At 37.0% G+C, this 23,710-nt stretch overlaps 1 long non-coding RNA gene across 1 annotated transcript in view; it reads left to right on the forward strand.

Moving 5' to 3' along the window:
* Window positions 1-252: 252 nt before the first annotated feature.
* LOC105853484 overlaps window positions 253-23,710 on the forward strand; it is a 36,154-nt gene continuing 12,696 nt past the window's right edge. The window contains exon 1 of the long non-coding RNA XR_001145331.1: window positions 253-333. This is a non-coding gene — a long non-coding RNA (uncharacterized LOC105853484). The remainder of the gene's footprint in view (window positions 334-23,710) is intronic.

The raw sequence follows: 23,710 nt of genomic DNA on the forward strand, positions 1-23,710 counted from the left end.
GTGCTTTAACCCGCTGCGCCACCAGGGAGGGCCCAATATTTTTTAAAAAATAAAGCAGGACTCAAAATTGCATAAGTAGTGTGAACCCAACTAAGTGTACATTTACATGTTTTATTTAGATAAGAAATGTTTTTCTATACCAAAATATTGACAGTCATGATTATGAATAATTTAAAAATAGATATTTAGCATATTTTTTATATTGCCTACAATGGATATGCATTATATTTTCCCAGACACAAGAGTCAGAAGTGAGGTCACAGATGACTGTCCTGCCATGCAAAGACTTCTCTTAACAGCCTTGTCTTGAGGCAGCTGGTTCTGTGGCAACTGGTAGGTATATGTGGAGAGCATGGGTGGAAGGGTGGGAAGTGGGGGACAGAGGGGGAGAAATCCAAGGAAGAGTCTGACAGTCTGATTTCTCTAGGAAAGACCCAAATTCTCTTAGTTTGTGGTTAAAGCAGTGCTATCTCACTTGGAGTAAAAATGGAAAAAACATCTGGGTCCAGATGGGAGCTGAAAACTTATTATCCCTATTGGCCAAATCGCTCCCCAACTTGATTTTCATTTCTCCAAACTAGGATATTTGAGCAAGTTCTGTTTTTTAAATTCAGATTAATAGTGTACTCTTCGATATATTTTCAGTATCTTTTTACCTCAATTTTCCTAATTATCAAGGGCCTAGTAATAATTTTGTTCCATGAGCTCATTAAATTGTCTTGTGGATTTAGGAATAAATGTCTCCTATTCACATTGCCACTTAAAATGCAGCTCTTTGTCACTTAGTTATGTTGCCTTTTGGACTAAAAGGGGTATGTGTTTCTGTGTATTTGATACCCATTCCTTTTCCTTTTAACTCTGCAGGCTTTACTCTATTATTCTTCTTTCTGGGGAATAAGAGAAAAGAACTGAACGCCTGTCCTCTTGAAAGGTTTGCTTAATGGCCATCCCACGTGAACGTATGCAGTCTTAGCAGAGAGCATGACTGATATGAACAGATAGGCTCAGAAGACCGACTCATTTATCAAATATTAAAGAGTCATTTTATAGAGTGACTTTTCCAGTCACTCTTCAATGGAATTGAAGTCCAAACAATTGTAAGAAAAGTGAAGGGCCCTTAAGTCTTTTTTTTTTTTTTTCCTGTTTTCTTTTTTCTTTTTAGGTAATCTAGCCACTTGGGAAACTTGAGAAAATGACTAACCTGTGTGAATTTTCCCTGAAGCTAAATTTTCTCATACAGAGCAAAATTTGATGCCATTTCCCATGACAAATAAACATAAAGAAAAGACATTTTCAAGGGGCTATTTTATATGAGCTATTATCTAGAGCTTAGCTCTTGTCCAGTGAGTCATATTCCCTCATACCCAGTCTCAGACTCCTCATGAGTTTTTAAATTAATAGACTGAACCACTGACCAAAGCTTGAGATGATATGGTTCTGAAAATATATCCTTCTCATATGTTCTCCCTTATCATCATATCTAAATGGACAGTCAGTTTAGTATGTCACAGCTTATGACTCCTCACACCAATTAAATATAGAATATAAAATTATTTTAAGGTGTTTCCTTTGTGGAGAGATTAAAGACTAATAAAATAACAAGGTAATAGTTAACTATCCAATATGCTGTGGGCCCTTTCTATTTGCACTCATCGCATCTGGCATTTGCATGTTGCTAGCAATTTGGTTTCTTTCAGATGCATGGCTTGAAGAGAGAGCAATGGACCTGTGGAATCAGAGGGCAGGGGGTTGTCTTCTGACCACTAACCTATCACCCAAGGAAAACAGTGTCCCACATGGGATTAAAACTGAGTTTGAATTCAGTTCTCTATTTTGAGTTGCTTACCCACCAATATAGAGTTAATGTAATTGGGCTATTATGAAAATTTAGTATGTTCACATATAGCTATACATGTGCAGAAAAAGTCCATTCTATTGAACAATTGTACTCTCTTACTCTGAATGGAAAGAGCTCTGGATACTTCATGAGTTATGTAATGACAAAGAGCCACTGCATTCCCACATGACAACTTGGTTAAATCACAGGTCCTTTGTCTGTAAAAAACTTTAGACATTTGATTAAATTATATTCTTATTCTAGTATGTGAAGAGTCTGGCATGTGAGGATGAACTGTAAATATAAGATCATTTAGGTTTCCTAGATCATTTAGGACACCAGATATTGGCATTCTCTATGAAGATGTTTATTTGGTGTTTAAAATATACAAAACTTAGCATTTTTGTTAAAGTGAAGAATAGTTTTTTTTATTAATCATAAATGATGTTTCTTTTATGACAAAGAAGCCAGGGAAAAAATTTGAAAGCAAACTTTTTTCCAATCTGAATTATAGTTCAATTATTTTCTTATTTAAACTTTGGGATTGATTGCTTCTTTCCTTTTGCAAAGTTTTCTGTCTCATTTCCAGTACAGATGTCTGATGCCTTCAAGCCTTTCACAGAGAATTTAATCCTTGGCAGTGAAAGGAAAGAATTCCATGGGGCAAATCAAGGGAGGGGGAGGTGAGGAGGCTAGACAAGCTGAAGTTCAATTTAAAATTGATGAATCCGTTAGTTATGCCAAAGATGTGAAGGTATCAAAGGCATAAAAATCTTACATAATAAAAATAGAGTTATCATTCTGCGTTAGGAAACATAATGTCTTTTCAGTACTCAAAATTGTAATGTCAATCCTACAGTAGATTTTCCTTGGAAACCCTCTACTACCTTATGGTAGGATTATACTTGCCCTAGGGATATAAGAAGACTGAACACTAATTTGCACTTTATTTCAGGTTTAAACTAGAATTGGTTGTACTTAATACCTACCATGTTAGGAACTGGAAATATATTCCTGGGCAGTCATACTCCAGATCTTAATTTCAGCATCCATTTATCTTCACTTATTTTCTTCCTTGATTTTATCAGAGTTCTTTGGTTGCAAGCAACAGTAGTTGCTTCTGGCAAACTTAAGAAAGAAAGGAATTTATTAGGCAATTGGGGTAGCTCAAAAGACTGAGGAGAGAAAGTCAAAGAGCCACTGTGAGGACAGAATCAGGTAGCTCACATGAGTTTCCACAGCATGGACGCTCAGTAGTCAAATCTAGTACAGATGATGGAAATGATGTAATTCCCAAAAAGTGAATGGTGACGTTTTACTGAAAGAACATAGACTGGAAGCAGGGCAGCTAAAAGCAATAAACCAAAAATAATGACCACAAAACTCCAAGTGGGTGCCATTCCCCCCCCCCTTGTCCCTTGTAATCTGTTTTGTTTTCCCCTCCTTTTGTATATGTTTCCTCTCCTTTTCTCTTTTATCCCTATTTCTATCTTGTGGCCTCCTATCCATAACTAGTTCGTGCCTAGATTCATCATACTAAAACCAGGCACAAAAAGAAAAATCTCAAAGTCATCTGGAAAAAGTGAAATAGTTCAAAATGCTGGAAAAAAGAAAATATCCTTTAAGAATTAAGATGAAATATATATTCAGACAAGTAAAAATTGATAAAAGTCATATTAGCATATTTATAGTAAAGAAAATGCAAATACTATATTTTAGACAGGAATAAAATGACCCAAAAGTAAGGAATATGTCCAGAGATGCAGGAAAAAAACACAAAACACTGATAAGGCTAAGAAATACATGAATAAAAAGAAATAAGTACTGACTTTAACAAGTTCTTGTGGAGTTTTCACTATATATGAAGTTAAAATTTTAGTGATAGCATATGAGTCAGGAGGAGGATAAATGGAATTTCAGGGCTCTAAAACCTTTGCAAATGTCTAGGAAAACAGCAAAAATATCATATAAGATTTTTATATGAATATTACAATCTCTGCAGTAAAAGAATAATAAGAGTATAAGCTTGTAAGCTATTAAAGAAAAAAAGTTGGTATAATAACTAAAATACCAATCCAAAATAAGAGAAAACAAGCATAGATCAGGAGGATAAAAGACAAATAATATGATAGCTTTAAGCCAAAATATAATGGTAATTATATGAACTATTAGTGAACTAACTAGTTTATTTAAAATATGAAAATTATTAAGCTGAATAAAAAACCAAAACCCAATTACATGCTCATCATAAGAAACACAGATTAAATATAAAACTATAGAATGGTTGTAAGTTGATAGAAAATTATATACCATGTAAATCTTTTGAAGGAATCATTATGGCTGCCATGAGTATAATAAATCACAACTATGAACAAAAACGGCAACTTAAACAGAAGCAGGAGATTTATTTCAAGTTGTAAGTAACAGAGGTCAAGAGGTTAGAACAACTTAGAAGCCCTAAAGGTACTCTTGGTGTGCTTATAACACTTAGGAAGAGCATAAACATAAAAGGAAAGAATATAAGAATACTAGGTGTAAGAATTAATGTCTTCCTACCAGGTTTCCCTCTTTATTGTTCGTATTCTATTGTTAGGGTCAAATTCAGGACAAAAGAATTCTGGCAAAAGGAAAGAGGACTCCCAAGACTCATGTGATAGGGCCCCTGGGGATGCAAGAAATTGTAGGTTAAAGGCTGTCACATTTCATTTTACTAGTCAGACCTGCTATAGATTGTACTCCTTGTTGTGCTGCTTTTGCCATATACTCTAGGAGGTCAAATATTAGCACCAAGATAGTCTTTCTGAAGAACTTTAATTTTTCAGTTTCAGAAATAATGGCTTGCAGATCCCTGAAATAGGAATATTATCCCTAATGCTAGCAACACAAATATGAATATTCAGATGAAATGCATGAACTCTTAATTACCAGTGTAGAATGAAGAATGTATTAAGTCATTACTAAGAAAGCCACCAGATGGTAGAAGGGCAAAGGGAAAAATAAAGAAATTCATTACAAATGCCATTAATTTTCCCAGTCACCTTATTAAGAATATCAAATTTGCCAGTTTATTACATCTTTATTAAGACATTTGTAATATAACCTAGAGGGTATCGTGACACATTTGTGGATGTCTCAAGAATATTCTACTTATCTTCCCATTCTGAACACCAAAACCTTGGTGCAAAAATATTTAGAGTCCATTAGTTCAGATACTTCTTTATGAAACAACATAAATAGGATTCTTAAGTTAGGATTCTGAGAGATCACCATGAGTTGAGAAGAGAATCCAAAATCGTGGGAATGAACTGGGCTAAGTCAAATATGAATATCCACTGTGGAAACCAAATTGAAATATAGGAGTTTTGATGAAATACCAACTTGTCCTCACTAACTGGATCAATAAGAAAATTCTGCTAATCAAACACCTCATAGAAACTCAGATTTAAACTAGCTAATACTTAGGGAAATATAATTTCACAGAATGGAAGCCTCTAAAAGTAGGGCAGGATTCAAGTGTGGCTGATTTAGTAATGGCAGCCATATCAACAAATACTGCAATTCATTCAACTCATTGATTCTGTATTGGTTTGGTTGAACATAGTCACAATAAAAGATGAAAGTCCATTTCTTCCTCTAATTCTTTCCAAAAGGAAGGAAGTGTCCTCCCAAAGCCCCCAGCAAACATTATCACAGAGCTACACTCCTGTTTCTAAATCATGACAAGGTGAATGGGATTACCACAGTTAGCGTCACCTGGTATTCTGCCCGTAGAGTGGGAAGGAGACCTCTACCGAGGCCTGCTGTTTCTCACCTGACATTGCTTGTAGCCTGTGCTTCCTTTGCCATCAGATTCTGTGACATCCCTGCTTCTCCACCCATTCCAAATTGGCCCACATGAAAAGGTTTCCTTTCTGATGTGGTATTTGTATATCATTCTCTTTCTTTTCATTTTTTGCCTGTTATTTATAAGAACAACAAATTTTAGATGACAGTGTCTTCAACAATTTGATTTCTCCATCTAGTTGTGCTATTAGTGATTAAAAAGGTGTATGCTGTACTCTATAAACCTCATGTAGAGGGAACTGTTTTGCTTGTCCTGCAAAAGCATGTCTACTTCCTTTCAAAATAAAATTCTTTCCCCGATTGTGGAATTTGGATAAACAGGTGTTGCCTCAGGATCAACTTCTTTATGCCCACCCCCAATGTTTTCTATGATTATTTTTGTAAACCACTAGCAAATGTACTTGTTTGCTTCAGGAAATGTAGCTAAAACTAACCAGTGACTCCTTCACTCAGGCTTTATTGATTTTCACGGGTGGACTTAAAAAGCAAAGCAATTATATTTTAAATTGTCTCAATATTTTATAATTCCATAAGATTATCAAATTCTGTGGTTTAAGGGCCACTAGGTCAAGTGATAGTTATTTTTGGTTTCATATAAATGAAATTTTTCTAAAAATTAAAAAATAATTATTTAGTACTAAATAATAAATCATTTTTGTCAAAGCAAATACACTGAAAGTGGAAAGTTTTCTTAATTTTATTTAAATTTTATCTAATGCTGTATGTATAAGAAATTAATGAGAATTTTTTCTCATATTATGAAGTAGAATGGAATACCTCTCAACCTCCTTAAGGTAACAGAGTATTCCTCCAAAAGACCTATTAGAGTGAATTTAGGTTTGAGAAAAGTCAGGACAGCTTCTAAATTCAGAATAAGTCAAGAAAGAATTTTTTCCCCCATCCTTTTCCACTTCTACTGTCCATAGTCATTAATGCATTTTCATTGTCCCCTTTTAGAAAGCAGAAAAACTACTTCCTTGTAAGCCCTCAGGGAGACAGGTTTAATTAAAGTCTGAAAAGCACATTTGAAAGTGAGGAATATTAAACCAGAAATAATTTTTGAAGTATTTCACCCTAATCTGTATGTCACCTGTATTTGAAAGAAAAAAGAAAAGGTAGAATAAAAAAAAAAGAAATTAAGGAAATAGTAAATATTCTATATTGCTGGGTACCACTTGGTGAAACCATGTCAGCTGTGAGATCGCTGTTCTGGAAAGTCTGAATTAAACATTCCTCTATCATTATTTTCAAATTATGTTTACTATGGTAATGTTGATTTCCAACACTTACATGTTTTAGGGTGTAATTTTATGCCACTTTTAAGCATCCTTACAGATGCTGCTATGAAACAGTACATGGCTATCAGCTCTTGAGTGAATTCTGAATATACAATCATTGTGAACAGAATATGTTTGCACTCACATAATATGCATAGTTCGTTATAAGACAGCATCCTGTAAAACTCAGCCACTTGAGGCAAACTAGACATCTGTGTCATGTGTCATGTTTCGAAGAACATGTCTTCCTCCTGTCCTTTTCTATGTGAGAGATTACAAGTCATTTTTTGGAAAAGGGTACCTTATGCTATTCTTTTTGTTTTTCTTTTTTCTTTGATTTTCTAATTGCTTCCCACTCTACATAGAAGTTAAGCCTCAAAATTAATTTATCAAGTATTATATCCATTAGTGGGATTACAATTTGAGAGCTGCCCATTTTTTCAATATATTAGTCAATCTGTTAATAGAAGAGTTGGCAACCATTGTTCGAAGCCATTGTACTGCCATTATTAGATGAACTCTCTGAACCCTATGAGGCTGATATTCAGTATGCCCTTAATGTTTAGTCATTGGTATCCAGAGCATGGTCAAGGGCCCTGGGAACTTCATTTATGAATCCCTTTTTGGATTTGATCTTATTTTAAGAGCAGTCCCGATCTGTAATTGCTAACTTTTCATTAGTAGCATAGCTTTGCTTACTAGCCAAGACTTTGTTGAGATTTAAGCAGGCACAGTATGTTTATATTAACAAAGATATGAATAAGCACAAAGTAATTATAAATAAAGAACCATCCTGGGTTGATATTTAGTTTATAAGAAATTCCAAAGTAGAGACTAAACTGCTCTAGTTGTTCCTGAAGAATCCTTTAGCTTGGTGGCAAGAGCAAAGGAACAGTACTGAAATGTTGAAATGACAGTATTAGTTTTAGGGGCCCTTTATCCATTAAATGCCATCTACTTTGCCTCTCCTAAAAGCCAAGAGAATATGGGCTTTCAAAATCTAATCTGTAGGTTTTAATTTTCCATTTTGTGTTAAAATGTTCTTACCTCTCATTTTGGTATTATCTGAAAAATAATACTAACATGAAATAACCCTTGACAAATTCTTTGAGGAAAAACTATTCCTAGCTGATGCCAACATGTTCCTTAGAGCAACTAATTTATTATCATATACCTTAGGATATTCATAAGTGTCAGCAAGTATCTACAAGATATTCATGGTAAAGATAATAAATAGTAAAATTTGCTTAAGATTCTCAATAACCTATCTGAGTTCAACTTAAAATGATACTTAGATGGCCATCCCTGGTGGCGCAGCAGTTAAAGCACAGCACTAAGAAGCTAAAGCCACTTGAGTATGAGTTCGATCCCCGCCCCAGAGGTGATCCACATGGCGCAGGACCTCTCCTGACCTGCCCACTGTTCCCCTCAGCAGTGTACTTGGTATATCTGCCTGTTCTGTTCCCTGTTCTGTCTCTGGTGAATCCTCTCACTGCCCCTGCACCTCTGGCCTATATCCCCAGTTCTGTATGCATAAATAAATAAATCTTTAAAAAAAAATGATGCTTAGAATGAAGACAATATTCTCTCTCTCTCTCTCTCTCTCTCTCTCTCTCTCTCTCTCTCTCTCTCTCTTTAAATCTATAAAAGGAAATTTTATAAAATGACTTAGGAAATGTGAATTCTGTGATCATGGTAAGCAATGATAAGCAGTTAACACTTATCTTCCTACATACACCAGAGACCAAAAGCCCCTTAAAGGTTAGATAAGACATAAGAAAGCATGATGGGCCAGAAATGTCATGAGCCATATTAGTAAATCTCATAAAAGCATGATTTTTGTTTCTATTCCAGGAAATCATCTATGAATGTGAATTCAAAAATTGTGAAATTGTCAGAGTTAACTAGCTAAATTTTCATAAGCTTTATAATTATTTTTAAGGCTAGAACTCAATTATCTTATATTGTAATTAGGGTTCTTTTTAATAAAATAATTGACTTATGAATGTTGAACTTTTATTTTTAAAAAAACTACAAGAAAATGGTGATATTTTTTTATTTAAGTTATAGCACAAGTAAAGAAAAAAAGTATATCTCTGGTGTTCAAAATAAATTGCTCCTTGAGACCCAGAAAAAAAAAATGGAAATATGCCATGTCAGACTCAGCCAGGATCAGTTTGTAACTGAGACACAAAAATCCTGGCTTATATTTCTAGTTCCAGCATTGAGTTATCTCCCAAGAATCCTACCCTGCTTGTCTCAGTCAAATGGGGTTATTTCTACTTGTTCAGATGTAGTGGCATAAGCTTAAGTCCTGGAAGCACCAAGAAAATATTTCTAACAGGAACCATAGCAACCTTGAGCAATGACAAGATTAACACATTTTGCACAAAAATGGAACTCCACATTTCAGCTGTGGCCCCTACAGTAATATTTACATCTTCATTTGAATCCTATGACTGCAATGATGTCCAGTTTTTTACAGAGGGCAACATATTTCATTTCTATAGTTATTTTGACCAAGATAGGTTGGGTAGATAGTTAGGAAAACCAACAGTTGCACAAACCATAACAGGGAGGCAGCAATGTTATATCTCAGAAAGGATAAGAACTGCCTGTCCAAGCTCAGAGTTTGTCTAGGAGAATAACAAGGAGTTAGGGTAAGAAAAGCAGATTGGAGCAATTACATGAAGCCTTGAAAACCAGATAGCAAAAAAAAAAAAAAAAAAGCAAAAGTTTATATAGTATTGAGTATGTATCAACTTTACTGCTCAGACTTCCATGGGGTATTTTATTCATTCCTCACAACTAGGGCTGTCAGTTTGTTTTATACCGTTACTGTGAGAACTATTATTACCCCCTCCTCATAGCATTTGGAGAACTGAGGTAACTTGTCCTCAGTTATAGAGTTGGTAAGTTGGTATCAAAATTGAGGCCATTTGGACTCCATAGACTGAGCTCATAGTTTTCTGAGACTAGGTTTTATCGTACAGCTTTGGGAAGCTTTTAAAAAAAGTTTTTATATTGGCCCTCCCCAGTGGCACAGCGGGTTAAAGCACAGCACTAAGAAGCTTAAGCCACTTCTGCATGAGTTCCATCCCCGCCTGCCCTGGAGGTGACCACATGGTGTGGCAGACCTCTCCTGACCCGCCCGCTGCTCTCCTCAGCAGTGTACTTTGTCGATCTGCTTGTTCTGCTCCCCGCTCTGTCTCCGGCAAATCCTCTCACCCTCCGCATCTCTGGCTTGTACCCCAGTTCTGTATGCATAAATAAATAAATCTTTAAAAAAAAGTTTTTTTTTTATCAAAATTACATATGCAAGAGGGGTTAAACAATTCTACAGACTTACTATGAAAAAACAATCTTCTCTCTCTATCCTTGCCTTTAATATTTTCCTTCCAGAGACAATTTTTTTCCTTCCAGAGACAAGCCCTTTTAACTCTTCATTTTGTTTTTAAAATTTTACTTCTAAATCTTTAAATAACATTAGTGGAATGTTGTAATTTGATTTTTCAGTATTATGTATTATCTATTTCTATTATATATGATAAGAACTTATTTGTCTGCACTTCCCTGCCTGCATCACACAAGTACACCATCTTGTTAAACAATATTCAATATTTACATTATTTTGATCAGTTGAAGACAATTCCTAACTGAGTTAAGTGGCACTAACTAGTACTAACTGGCATTATTACTTGGATTTCTTTAATAAACTTTTGCTTTTGCTGAATTTAAAATTTTTTTTGTTTTAAAAAAATTTTGTTGTGTCTTCTGTCTCCAAGAGCTAACTCTCTTCTTTATACATCTAAAGATGCCAGATGCTCAATCAGTTTCATTTTCTCGGGACATCTCTCCTAGATTCCCTTGACCTGACCCAGTTGGATGGACTATTCTATCTAGTGTCACCATGCCCTGCATTCTCCCCTCAACATCCTGCTAGATATTTATTCCCTTTTCCTCCTGCTTTTGTTAGATCTATTGATCTAGCAAAAGTCAATTAGAAGGAACAAAGACAATCCTGTGAGAAAAAAACTACAAAAACACACTGTCCTTAGTATCCCCGGGGAGATAGTAGTAGATAATTCAGTAATAGAAAGAACTTTTTTTGGGGGGGGGGGGAAGTGGAGACTCTTTCTTCCTTTCTTTTCTTTTTTTTTTTAGAGGAATACATCCTCTTGCTAAAAAAAGTAGTTGAGAAGTGAATTTTTGGAGAACTTTCATTTCTGAAAACATGGTTTACCTATGCACTTAAATTTGCTAGGTTTCGTTGGGACTAAAATTCTGGGTTAAAATGATATACTCCCTGAGATAGAAAAATGCACAAAAATATGTAAAAATAAACTAATATAAAAAAATAATATACTCCTCAGAGTTGGGGAGACTTAGTTCCATTGCCCTCTATCAATGCTGTTGAGACGCTTGAAGTCATTCAGCTTCTTGATCATATTTATGCAATCTGTCCTTCCCACTCACTTCCCATTCATCTTTTACTTTACTTTTGCTTGCTTAAATTTCATGGTAAAGTGGCTTGATGTGATACATATTTATCCACTGGGATGGGAACTCGGTAAACCTTTTCAGTATGGAAACTCCTGACCTTTACTGCTTGCAAAGTTTTTCTTTCTTTCATAATTTCCCCTCCTCCATTTTCTCTGCTCTCTTTTTCTAGAAACCTTACTCAGATGTTGAAACTGCTCAATTGACCTTTTTGGCAGGTATATTTTTCATTTCTTTGTCATTTGTTTGACTTCCTCATCTTCATCTTATAACCCTCTTACCAAGTTTTGCATTTATGTTATCATTTGTACTTTTGATGAGCTCTTTATTTTTTAGTCTCCACCCCCCCCCCTAAATTTTCTTTCTATTATTGAATTATCTACTACTATCCCTGGGGCTACTAAGGATAGTATGTTTTTGTAGTTTTCTTCTCGCAGATTGTCTTTGTTCCTTCTAATTGACTTTCCTAAGTTGTCTATTGATTCCTGGTGAACCATTCCTCCTTTAGCATGGGACATTTAAAAAATAGACTAATTAGGCTCTCCCTGGTGGCACAGTGGGTTAAAGCACAGCACTGGGAAGCTAAAGCCACTTCAGCACAGAGTTCGATTTCCGCCTGCCCCGAAGGTGACCACATGGTGTGGCAGACCTCTCCTGACCCACCCACTGCTCCCCTCAGCAGTGTATTTCGTCGCTCTGCCTGTTCTGCTCCCCACTCTGTCTCTGGTGAAGCCTCTCTGCCCCTGAACCTCTGGCCTGTACCCCAGTTCAGTATGCACAAATAAATAAATCTTAAAAAAAAAAAAAAGACTAATTGGTATTCTTCGCAGACAATGTACTTGAAGTCTTAGTAATTTCTGAAATACATGGTCACTAAAGTTGGATGTAAGGAAATAAACATGAAAAGAAAATGATTATCAGTTGTTTTTTATCATTAAAAATAAAATAGACATGAAAATCCTTTAAAAAAAAACAGATTAATTGGACTGTCATGAGTGATTTTTATTGATCGTGGAGTTTGGTATTGGGGGCATCTGGTGAAACAGTGACTTGCGGAACCTGAGTCTAAGCTTTATGTGTCAGCTTGGCCAATTGTTTGGTCAAACACTTGTCTAAATGTTATTGTGAAGCTATTTAATAATTTTTTTTATTTTGTAGTTATTATTCACATCAACAATCAATTAACAAGTAAGGAGATTTCCTTCAAGAATTTCGATGGGCCTCTTCCAATCTGTTGAAAGTTTTATGAGCAAAAAACCTGAGGTTTCTAGAGAAAAGGAATTTTGCCTCAAGACTATAACAAAGAAATCTTGTTTTAGTTTACAAAGATATAATCTATAGGGGTGATCTTCCCTATAGCTTATGAACTTTCCAGTTGCCACAATTGTATGAGCCAATTCTTAAAAGAAGTGTCTTAATATAAGTATACATATATCTTTTTGATTCTGTGTCTAAAGAGATTCCTGACTGGCACCCAGGGAATCTCTCATCTATATATTTAGGCTCTTGGGCTAGTCAGATTTCTTTTAAAAAGGCTCTTATGATGTCTTGACTAAAAGGCATTCTGACTACCAGTGATACAATGACGCTGAAGTATTTCCCCCTGATTTCATGGTGGTGCCCCAAGCTTACACTGTTCCTGGTAACTTCCAGATTAGAAATCATCTCCAAAACATAGACACTCTCCTTTCCGGAAAAACTGTGATGCTCGTAAGACAAGGTGGAGGGCACTGACCCTGAATCTCTGCACCCATTCATTCCCAATGTTCTACTTATAATTTCTTGTACATATATTCCAAATATCTTTAAAAATTGATTTCCCTATAAAATAATAAAAAAGTCTGATGAACTCTGGTTGGATTTCTGTTATATGTTGGATGCTCTAAGAAAATTAACATTCCCCCATCATTCTTAATGCTCATCATTATAAAAACAGCATATACCAACTGCCTCCAAAGTCTTCATTACTTCTCATAAGCATCTAGGTCTCTCTGTCATTCTATCCTAAACTCAGTAGCACATATCTTCCTTTTTGTTGATTGGTCAACAAATTCCTTTTGTTCCCTTTTTCTGAGGTCTTGTACTTTCTTCTTATTCTTTTTGCCCCAAGCATATTTTAGATCTTCAGTGTACTCCTTTTTGAATTTTTGCATGCCCTCCTGACTTCATGACTTAATTTATTCTGCACATTACAGATGATCTCAGCTCCATAAAATAATGTTTCACCATAATGTTCCTCTGCAAATACTTTCATATTAACTTCTGGCTTAACATGATGGATTGAGCTCACATTTACTTCAATTATTTCCCAAGCCCCTTGGATATGGCAGTAAAAGTTTAAAAATAAAGTAAATGTAAAAGATAGGCATAAACCCATGAAGACAAAACATCACTGACTTAGAAGACTAGTGAAAATTTAATCCTAAACCAGTGGGAAAGACTTCTAGACGTTATTTATGCCACAAAATCTCTGAAATGCTTAGGGAATGAAAGCACAAAAACCCTAGCCACTGACAATGCACATGTAACTGAGAACCAGTAGATTGCTTAAAAGTACATAGAAGAAGCCACCAGACCCTCAGATTCCCTCTACCCTTGCACACAAAAGACCACCGCTTCTTCATCCTAGCAGCTCTTCAGGTCTTAAGCAGGAGACTGAAACATTTGTTAATTTTTTTCCTTAATATTTACACAGCAGCATCAAAACACAGGATGTTTTCTACCTTCAAACATGGCTTCTGATGATAAATCTATTATCTTGATCAGGGATAGGCAGAGCTTTAGGAGAATGCTTTGAGAGAACTGCTCACCAGGGAAAATATAATCTGGGAGAGACTTCCACAGACAAGCCACAGGACAAGGACTGGCACACACTTAGCCTTCATATAGACAAGAATTAGTTCCAAGATTCACGGTCAGACAAGTGTAACACCCAGCTGAGGATCCACATGAGGTCAGTTCTACAACCTGTAGAGTCAGAACTACAACCTGTCATGAGTCACATTCACACCTTTAAGTAGTTTAGCACCTGGAGTTGGTTGTAATAAAGCCCCAAGGTCCTTCTTTTTTTTCTTTTGCTTCATTACAGTCTTATTTTGGTTTTTTGGCTCTTGCATCTGGACTTGGCCTTGTTCCAGTGAACATGCCATCCTGGCCTGATATGCTTTGCCTTCCCACCTGCTGTTTTTGAAGCTTGCCAACTACTCATTCACAGTGGCCCCAACTTACCCCTTTCTCTTTATTCCTCTTCACCCCTTTTTGATGCATAAGCCATCACAGAAGTCTATTGAGGTGAAGTGAAGTCAAGGAGATACCCACTGTTTTCAGTGAAGGGCATAATACTTAAGAAGAACTGAGAAGTTGCCAACTAACCAAATGTAGTAGAAAGGAACTGAGATAGATTTTAAAAGATTGCAAAGTAGAGTAAGCATCCAGGCAAAGTCTGACAACTAAATCTGTAGTGGGCTCTAATTAGATAGTTCTCTATTTGCTATCCAGGCGAAGGATTGGAAAAAGCAAACAGGATGGTCCATAAAAATGCCATGTGTATACAAACACATGAAAAATACCGAAATGTTAATGACAATTGTCGGGAGGATGGAATTTCAGGTGATATTTTTCTTTCTTCTTTTTTATATATTACTTAAATTTTAAACAGAAAAATAGTATATGCAGTTAGGAAAACCAAGCTATTTCTATTGTGTTTTTGTGTGGTGGTGGGGGGGGGGTGAATTCAGGGTAGGGGAAGAGAGAGTTGTTTAATAGAGAAAGAGGAAAGAGGAAAAGTGATCCTGGACTTAGGACAGGAACAGTGAGTACTTCAAAGCATTAAGGATACAAAATGATAAAAATGGGGGTAAAGGTAGGATTGAACTACACTGAACAGACAATCAAATATAACCAAAAAAACTATCGACTGAAAAATTTGAGGGAATGACTATCCCAGCAAACATCACAAACCACACTCAAAGCAAACATGGGAAAATGGGCAATTGTGGTGATAAATCTATTCTCTTTGGTCAGCAACTGGCAGGGCTTTCAGACTTCTAGAAGGAATGCTGGGAGAGAACTGCTGAGCAAGGCAGAGCCAGGTCCAGGGCTGTTCCAATCCAGCCAAGTTAGTTTCCCTGCATTAGGGGAGTAAAGGCTTGTAGAAAGTTCACCCTCAAATTCTACTTAGATATTGCTGGATTTCAGTGGCCAAGTCTGGATCACATACCCATACCACTTGAAAGAGATTAAGGGAACGTTGGGGAGATATTATCATGGGTGTCCGTGCTCTGCTTGGGGACATGACTGTTCCAAATAAACTGGAATTTTATCAGCAAGGAAGAAAGGAAAAGATAACTAAGTAGCTAACCAAGAATTTGCCTGCTCCTCTACAGTGAAGCTGGTAGACTCACTTCTAACCTACTCACCTGCAGAGGACAAGTTTAGGTCTGCATTGTTCCTCATTTGATTAGATTAAAAAGAAACAATTACTAAGTAGGATTGCTTTCCTGCACTGTGCCTGGTGCCTACCGGCGACATTCTGGGAGAAACAACTGTGGAGCTTTAATAAGACAGAACCACTGGACATAGAGCTCGGTAAAGTGTAAATACTTATTTTATAATGAATGAACAAAACAGTGCTGATTCTTTGATTATATAGAGCAACCTAAAAGCATTATAAAAACTCCCTTTCCCTTTATAATTCCCTTTTTCTTTGAAAAATAATTTTTCATTCGCCATCATAGTCTATCAGTTGCCAGAATCTAGAGCAGTGCTGCCCAGCTGAACTTGCTGCAAAGAGGAAAATGTTCTATATTGGCATTGTCCACTATGATGACCACTGTGTCCACAGAGCATATGAAACTGAGTGACGTGCAACTGAGAAGGTGAACTTTAAATTTTATTTCATTTTAATACATGAGAATTTAAGTTTAAGTAGTGATATGAAGCTAGTGACTACAGGCTACAGAGCTGGACAGCCCAGTTTTAGAAAGCTTGAGTATTATTAATTCTGTAAGTTAGTAAAGGCAAGAATCTAATGTTAATCTATTCCCTTCATTTCGGTTATTACAGGAGCAAATTGAGATTGTCTTAAATTCTCATCTAATATTCTCAATATCTATGAATTATTGCTTTTCAAATATGATTAGTTTTAAAAGTTCACTCAAACTTAGAATTAATTATTCACAAGTGACAAAAATAGATGCCAAAGTTCAATAAGAAACATGAAGCTGATACATTTTAAAGTTGAAGTTGACAAAGGTTTTTCTATGATTATATCAGATTCCAAATAGGGAGTGTTAGTTCCTGTGTGGGAAAGTTCATTTTCCATTTGCAATTAACAAACACTGATTCTCCATCAACAGTGATAAGGTCCTCCTGAATGATACTTGATCTTCACCTAATGCATTTAGCACTCAGCCACTTCTACTGCCTTATAACATTTCCTGAGTAGCTGTTTGCATTACTCTCTAAACACTGTTTGATCGTTGTGAATGCATGAATACCTCATCTTCCTAATTTTAGGTATTAAACTTCCTGAGGACCAGATACAGTTCAACCTCTAATGAAAATTTCCCTGGTCAGGCAGTCAGGTTATGGAAATTTGTACAATTCTTTCTGAGTCTCAGATTTCTCTAAATCATTCCAAAAAATATTGGGTGATGTGTATCAAAATAAACAAACAAACTTCATTCCCAGCCACCCATGAACATTACTCTTTTTGCTTACTTATTTACGGTTGGCCCCAGGAGGGGGAACTCTACCTTATTGGAAAAAATATTTGTCAAATCTATTCCAATAAAATTTTAGATTTAAATTGTTTGCAAAAGTAGAATATTTCATTTAAAATTTAGTACAATGTCCTTTACACTGTATGTAATGAATACATCCTTAATAGTGCTACAAATAATGGAACTAAAGTGAGTTTTTCATGGCAGTCAGTCTGTATTAGTACAATACTGTATTCACTGTAATTATGTTTTACAAGGATTTTTTATAATGTGTCTTTACTCACAGCTATACATGCTGTACCAAGCTGAATGGGGAATGAGGAATCCTGAAAAACAGTGGAATTAAAACATGAAAACCAATGCCATATGGGTCACTGGATGATTCTTTCACAAACGAAATAGAGGTACTTACGTTGCTGAACTCTGAAAGAATACCTATCCTGGAACCATCTCCTCTAAATTATCACTGATGTGTCCAATACCCAGTAATGACTATTTTATGCTTTAAAGAGCTGGAGAGAAAATATTTTTTTTGGCATTTAGGCAGGACCCTTTAAAAATTATAGTTGCCATAAAAACCCTCTCCAGGAAAGAATATAAAACATTATCATGGGGATGAGCCACTGTTGGCAAACTTTATCTGAAACTGTCATTTCTTGCCCTTTGATCTTTCAAAGAAGCCCTTTCTCCCCCTACCTCTTACCGCATTTAATTGGGATATAAATTCTTACCTCGTGCTTGTCTTCTAAAGCCTCCTGTGAATGTAAATAGACATTGTCCTTTCTCCGAGTAGTCTGAACTCCCTGTTGGAAGAAGAAAAGTTTTTACTCCCATCTAATTTTGCCTGTCTAATAACCCGAGTGTATCCCTACTTCCCAGGTGAGAAAACAAAGCCTTGGAGAGGTTCAGAAATTTTCCAAAGGCCAAACAGCAGTTAAATGGCAGAAATGAAATTTGAATTCTAATTACTTAAAAAGGAAAATAACAGCCAGTTTTCCTGGCCTGCTAAATACACAATGCTGAAGTCCACCAGGGAACAACCAGAGAGGGGATTAATTCTATTTCTTCCTTTTCCTTGGGTGTTTCGTGCCCTGAGAGCAGTGCTCCCTCACCCACTTGGAGGCAGCAACCTGACCCAAGACAGCTATGTGAAAGGAGCTCATATCTGAATTGTAAAAGGTGACTGAACATTGTGTTGTGTTAGTCCCTGTAGTCAGACTGCAAGGGGAGAAGCAAGATGCCACTCGTCAGTGGACAGTGCACCAACTTTGAAGCCCACAGATGCCCTGAGAGATTGCTCTGGCCACTGATTTTCAACCTTATTCTCACCTTGCCACCCAACACAGAAGAAACTCTCAGGCACGAAACACAGAGGTTGATGTAGAGAGGTTCCTAGCTCTCTTTGGTCCACCAGTAACCATCTCCCTCCTTGCTCTCTTCCCCAGAAAAACTCACCAGAAGCAACCTGAAAGAGGGATGTCATTTTAAGGCTAGCCACTACCTGCTCACATTTATTTAGTAATAATGATTACTACTAGTAAAAGCTACAATTTTATTATTAGTGCTATGTATGATGCACATTTTACAGCTGATCCTCAAAGAACTGGCTGTCTCAGCTACCTGGATTATAGAAAATTAACAATGTGCTTCCCCAAGAAAGTGCCCCTCTGTACTGGGACTGATCTTAAAAGAGAATGAAAGGCCACACAGCTAGCAGTTGGGCTTCTGCTCCAAGCATGTGAGTTAACGAGTCTGAACTCTGTGGACATCTTCTGCCCCCTCTGATATGTGAAGACACCAGCATGGAGACATACCTGGTGCAATAAGAGCTATTATTACCTGCTTTCTAGTCCTGAGTATGGAGGGGAAATGACTGTCAACAAAATAAAATTATCAAGCTACTGTGGTATGCCTGGTGAAACAAAGATCAGATTTCAATAATAAAGAGGGAAACTTGGGGAAGTCTTAAACTGAGCAAGGCTTTCATGGTCCTTGGGGCTGCATCAACAGAAGCAGTTAATCATCTGCCTGTACAATCAATCAATATCTGTGACTTTTTCTTTCCGTTGCCTTTCTCCTGCTGTCTCTTCTCTCTTACTATGATCAAAGAGGAAGGTAATGGGATCATTTCCTTTACAAAATAAAAACCAGGGCCCTCCCTGGTGGCCCAGCGGGTTAAAGCACAGCACTAAGAAGCTAAAGCCACTTCAGCATGAGTTTAGATCCCCGCCCCAGAGGTGACCCACATGGCGCGGCAGACCTCTCCTGATCCGCCCGCTGCTCCCCTCAGCAGTGTACTTTATCCATCTGTCTGTTCTGCTCCCCACTCTGTCTCTGGTGAATCCTCTCACCGCCCCTGCACCTTTGACCTGTACCCCAGTTCTGTATGCATAAATAAATAAATATTTTAAAAAAAGAAAGAAAGAAAGAAAATAAACACCAATATAAAGTATGCTTATAAGATACTTTTTCTAAAAATAAAATTGTCTGGGGAAATTATGTTTAAACATCAAAATTTGGTGATTATTTGGTGTTATTTATAGTTTACAACTTCTTCATACATATCCATTTATCTGAACTATCATAGCTTCTATTACTTTGTCTCAGGGAATTGAGAACAACTTCCTTCTGAAAGAAGGAAGTCCTTCGTTTCTGTGCCCTGGTTGAGTTGAGACAGGGGAAAGGCAAGTTAACTGATTAAACTTTTACAAGTAAATACACTCAGCAAAATATCTCGTATTGTCACAAGAATATTAAAGCCATCTCTCTATTGATGTGTCCTCAAATTAAAGTCAAAATACTCAAAACTTGAGTGATTTTCTAAAGTTTTTTGATATCCTTGAAAACCAAAATAGCCTGTTGTTTCTCAGACCCATCAAGAATTCATTGTGCCTGCAAAGAGGCCCACACTGTTGGCCTTCTCAAGTTTCTCTCAGAAGAGACAATAAACAATCCTCCCTGAAGACAGGTGAGAATGAGTTTGCCTCTCAAGTTAAAAGGAGATGAGAAGTGTGAGGTGAGGTCAGGGAGCACCACAGCAAAGTCTGTGGCTGAACTTGAAAGCTGTCCAACAGATATGTGTCAATGTTGACTGTGCTTAAAAGACAAAGAACCCAAACCCACAGGTCCTCAAATTTCAGGGAAATTGAAGCACCTTCCTTATTTACCTTTAGCAACTCACTGTTTTAATAGCAGCCTGAAACTTTCTTGTGACTAAACCTTTCTTGTCTGTAAACAATCATGGCCGAGTAATTATCTACTCAAACAATGGCAGGTCACCTATTTTGTGATTTTTCAGGCGCTATCCTCTGGGAAGCTTTTCTTCATCAGGAGTTGACTGTCCATCAGGGGCTGACTGTCCCCTCTCTGAATTTTGTAGCATGCAGGGTCACCTCTACACTTTATTGGAACAAACTGTGATTCTTCTCTCATGGGGTCAGTTTGGGGCTGGGAATGGAATCTGTTGGCAGTGCAATGGAAAGAGAATAGAAGAGATGAAGAGACCAAATACAAAGCTGTTAGAGTGAAATGATGAGGGTCTGAACAAAGGCAGCCAAAGAGAAAATGACCAATCAATTTAACAGAAATTTAGGACATAAAATCCATGCAACGTGGTTACTGATTGCGTGGACATGAGCGGAAGTTGATGCTAGATGATAAGTAGAAGATACTACTTCAGACTAAGGTAGAGAATAGGAACCGTAAGGAGTGAGTTCAGGGTCGGATACACTGAGTTTGAAGTTCTGTGGATCTGAGGGAGATTCCAAGAGAGTGGTTATAAGACTAAAGTTCAAGATGGGTTAGGACTAAAAATCTAGATTTGTGCTTTGTGGAAATCATGAACAGTGCTCTGTTCAATCCCTCTCATCAAAAATTCTGTTGCAAGGACCTTACTTGGAAGACAGATTTTGCTTCTTACCTTCAGTCCTCTGCAGTGCTCATATGAGCCATGCTCTTCCTGGGCTGCTCCCTGCCAATGACTGAGTATGGGGACTTCCCTGTGAATTTCTCTAATATAGCTTTCTTAGGGCTGCACTATAATCGGAGGTTCTACCTATCAAATCCTCTCTTCTCCCCACTCTTATTTTGAAAATATCTGGCACAAAGATCTGAAGGCTCTTCCGTCTCTATGCCTTGCAGATAATTCTCCCAATAAATCTCTTGTGATGTTCTCAGAAAACTTAAGGACAAAAGTAGACTATGAGGTGAGGTGACAAAATATGAAGGTGTTCCCAAGCAATGACCTTTGTGTTCTCTCTAAACAAGTTTCTCAGGTTGCAGCTGTCAAAGGTGAAGAACAGAGATAGAGACAATAACTTGGAAAAAAAAGGAAAACTACATTTCATATCCTTTCTTCCGTAGCATGATAGAAAACCATGTATATTATGCACCTCTCCAGTCTGGGCCCTGAATAGGGAACTTTCACATAGCTGCTATCCCTTAATGTCTACCACCACCACCCCCTTTGAAGTAGGTATCTCTATACTCATTTCACACATGAGGAAAGCTGAGACTCAAAGAGATTGAGGCATTGGTCTAGATGTGCATGTTTTAGCGGAATACCCATCTAATATCTGTTGAGTGAATGGCTTACACAGATGATGCTCTTTCCAATCTCCAATTAGTTATAAACTTGTGTAATTTTTTTTTGGTATGACAATGATTTTTAGTTAAATTAATAGTTTACATATTGTACTCATTACAATGAGAAACCTTAGATGGTCACTTTCTGTTCTTTCTCATGTATTTACTTGATGTGACTAGATGATCTTATCATAGATTTAAAAAAAGTCATCAATCTGGCAATACTTATCTGGCCATATTTTATATGTGTGCATTTATTTTTTAATATTTATTTATTTATGCATACAATAACTGGGTTATAGGCTAGAGGTATGGGGGTGGTAGTGAGAGGATTCACTAGAGACAGAGTGGGGAGCAGAATAGACATATCCACTGAAATATACTACTCAGGGGAGCAGTGGGCGAGACAGGAAAGATCTGTTGCACCATGTGGGTTAGCTCCCTCACCCGGGGTCAACCCCAGGTGCTGCAATGGCTGCAATAGCTTGATAGGGCTGAGACTTTAACCCCTGAGCCACCAGGGAGGCCCTATATGTGCATTTATTGACAGCATTCTTATGTCCAGGAATTGGAAACCTGCGTAGGGTTAGATCTGTGCCATAGACCAAATCCATTTCAGCTGTGTACTGTTGTTGCATAAACAGATGAAACCTTCATATATATCATATTGTTCTCATTGCCAATTTCATGATGAAATTCCCCTCAACTTCAGTATCCACTTTAAGAAAGCTTGAATCAAAACCAGCTCAGCGGCATTGCTATTGTATTTGCAGGTTTTCAGGTCTAGTTCCCTGAACAGGAATTGATCCCAGGCTATAGTGGCCATGTCGGGTCCCGGCCACTAGACCACCACAGGTTGGTTTCTCACGAAGCTGCAGCAGGAGTTTCACTGATACTGGGCAAGCAAGTGAAAAGGGGCGAATTTGTTTAGAGAAATAAGTGTAAGGAAAATTTATTAAAGAGAAAAGGAACAGAAATAAAGTGGGACTCAAAGGCTGGTAGAAATAGACCAGAGAGGGGCAAGGGAGCCCTTTGTGTGATTTCCCCCCCCCCACAACAGTTTTCTTATTAATGGGAGTATTTTCATGTTAAATCATGATGAGTTGTTAAATCATGGATCAGTCATAACCTCCAAAAATGTCACAGTAATTGAAAATGCAAAAAGTGGTTGGACGAGGAAATGCCTATGCTGCTTTATTTATCCCCAAACACAAAAGCTACTTAAAAGATTATGACTGATTGGGAAATGAAATTTGGTTGGACAAAAGCACTTGAAGCTCCAGACGCTAACATTCCCATCAAGGACCTCCCTGAGAGTCAGAATTGATGTGTGGATTGTTTAGTTTTGTTGTTAATAATATCTGGATGAAAATGCCTGCCAAAACATTTCACTGAAGGATTTAAAATATGCTTTCCAAGTTTATAACTAACTGAAGGGCAGTGTGTATGTGTGTGTGTGTGTATGTTGGCCAGTTCATCTGTCTGAAAACAAAATAACGGATTGTGTCTTTAAGAACACTGTATTCTTGATACTTTTAAGTCAAAGCCTAATTTGTGTCCTTCTTATAAATTATACTATTCGAAAAGAAAATGGTTCAAATATTAGTGAATGAATGAAGCAGCAGATCTCAAGTTCCTTGTGGGCAGGGATTGGCTTATTAAAACTTTCAATGTTCATTTTGAAGGATTAACACAATGCTTGGGACACAATATATGATAAATAAATTCTTGGCAAATTAAGTTGAACTACATTAGCACTGCAGACAGCAAAATGGGCAAAGATCAGTGAAGCATTTAATTCTGCTTCAATTTTCTTCCAGAGCACAGCACAGTATTGTCATATGAGGAGGCTGTGTGCACAAACTCATTATTGAGGTTCAAAATGAATTATTAATCCCTAAGAATATTCCACAGTCAGGGTTGTCTGTCCTGTAGCCCGGAGGAGA

This window comes from Condylura cristata, unplaced genomic scaffold (assembly GCF_000260355.1).
Source record: "Condylura cristata isolate star-nosed mole 26May11 unplaced genomic scaffold, ConCri1.0 scaffold00010, whole genome shotgun sequence".
Classification (NCBI taxonomy): Eukaryota; Metazoa; Chordata; class Mammalia; order Eulipotyphla; family Talpidae; genus Condylura; species Condylura cristata.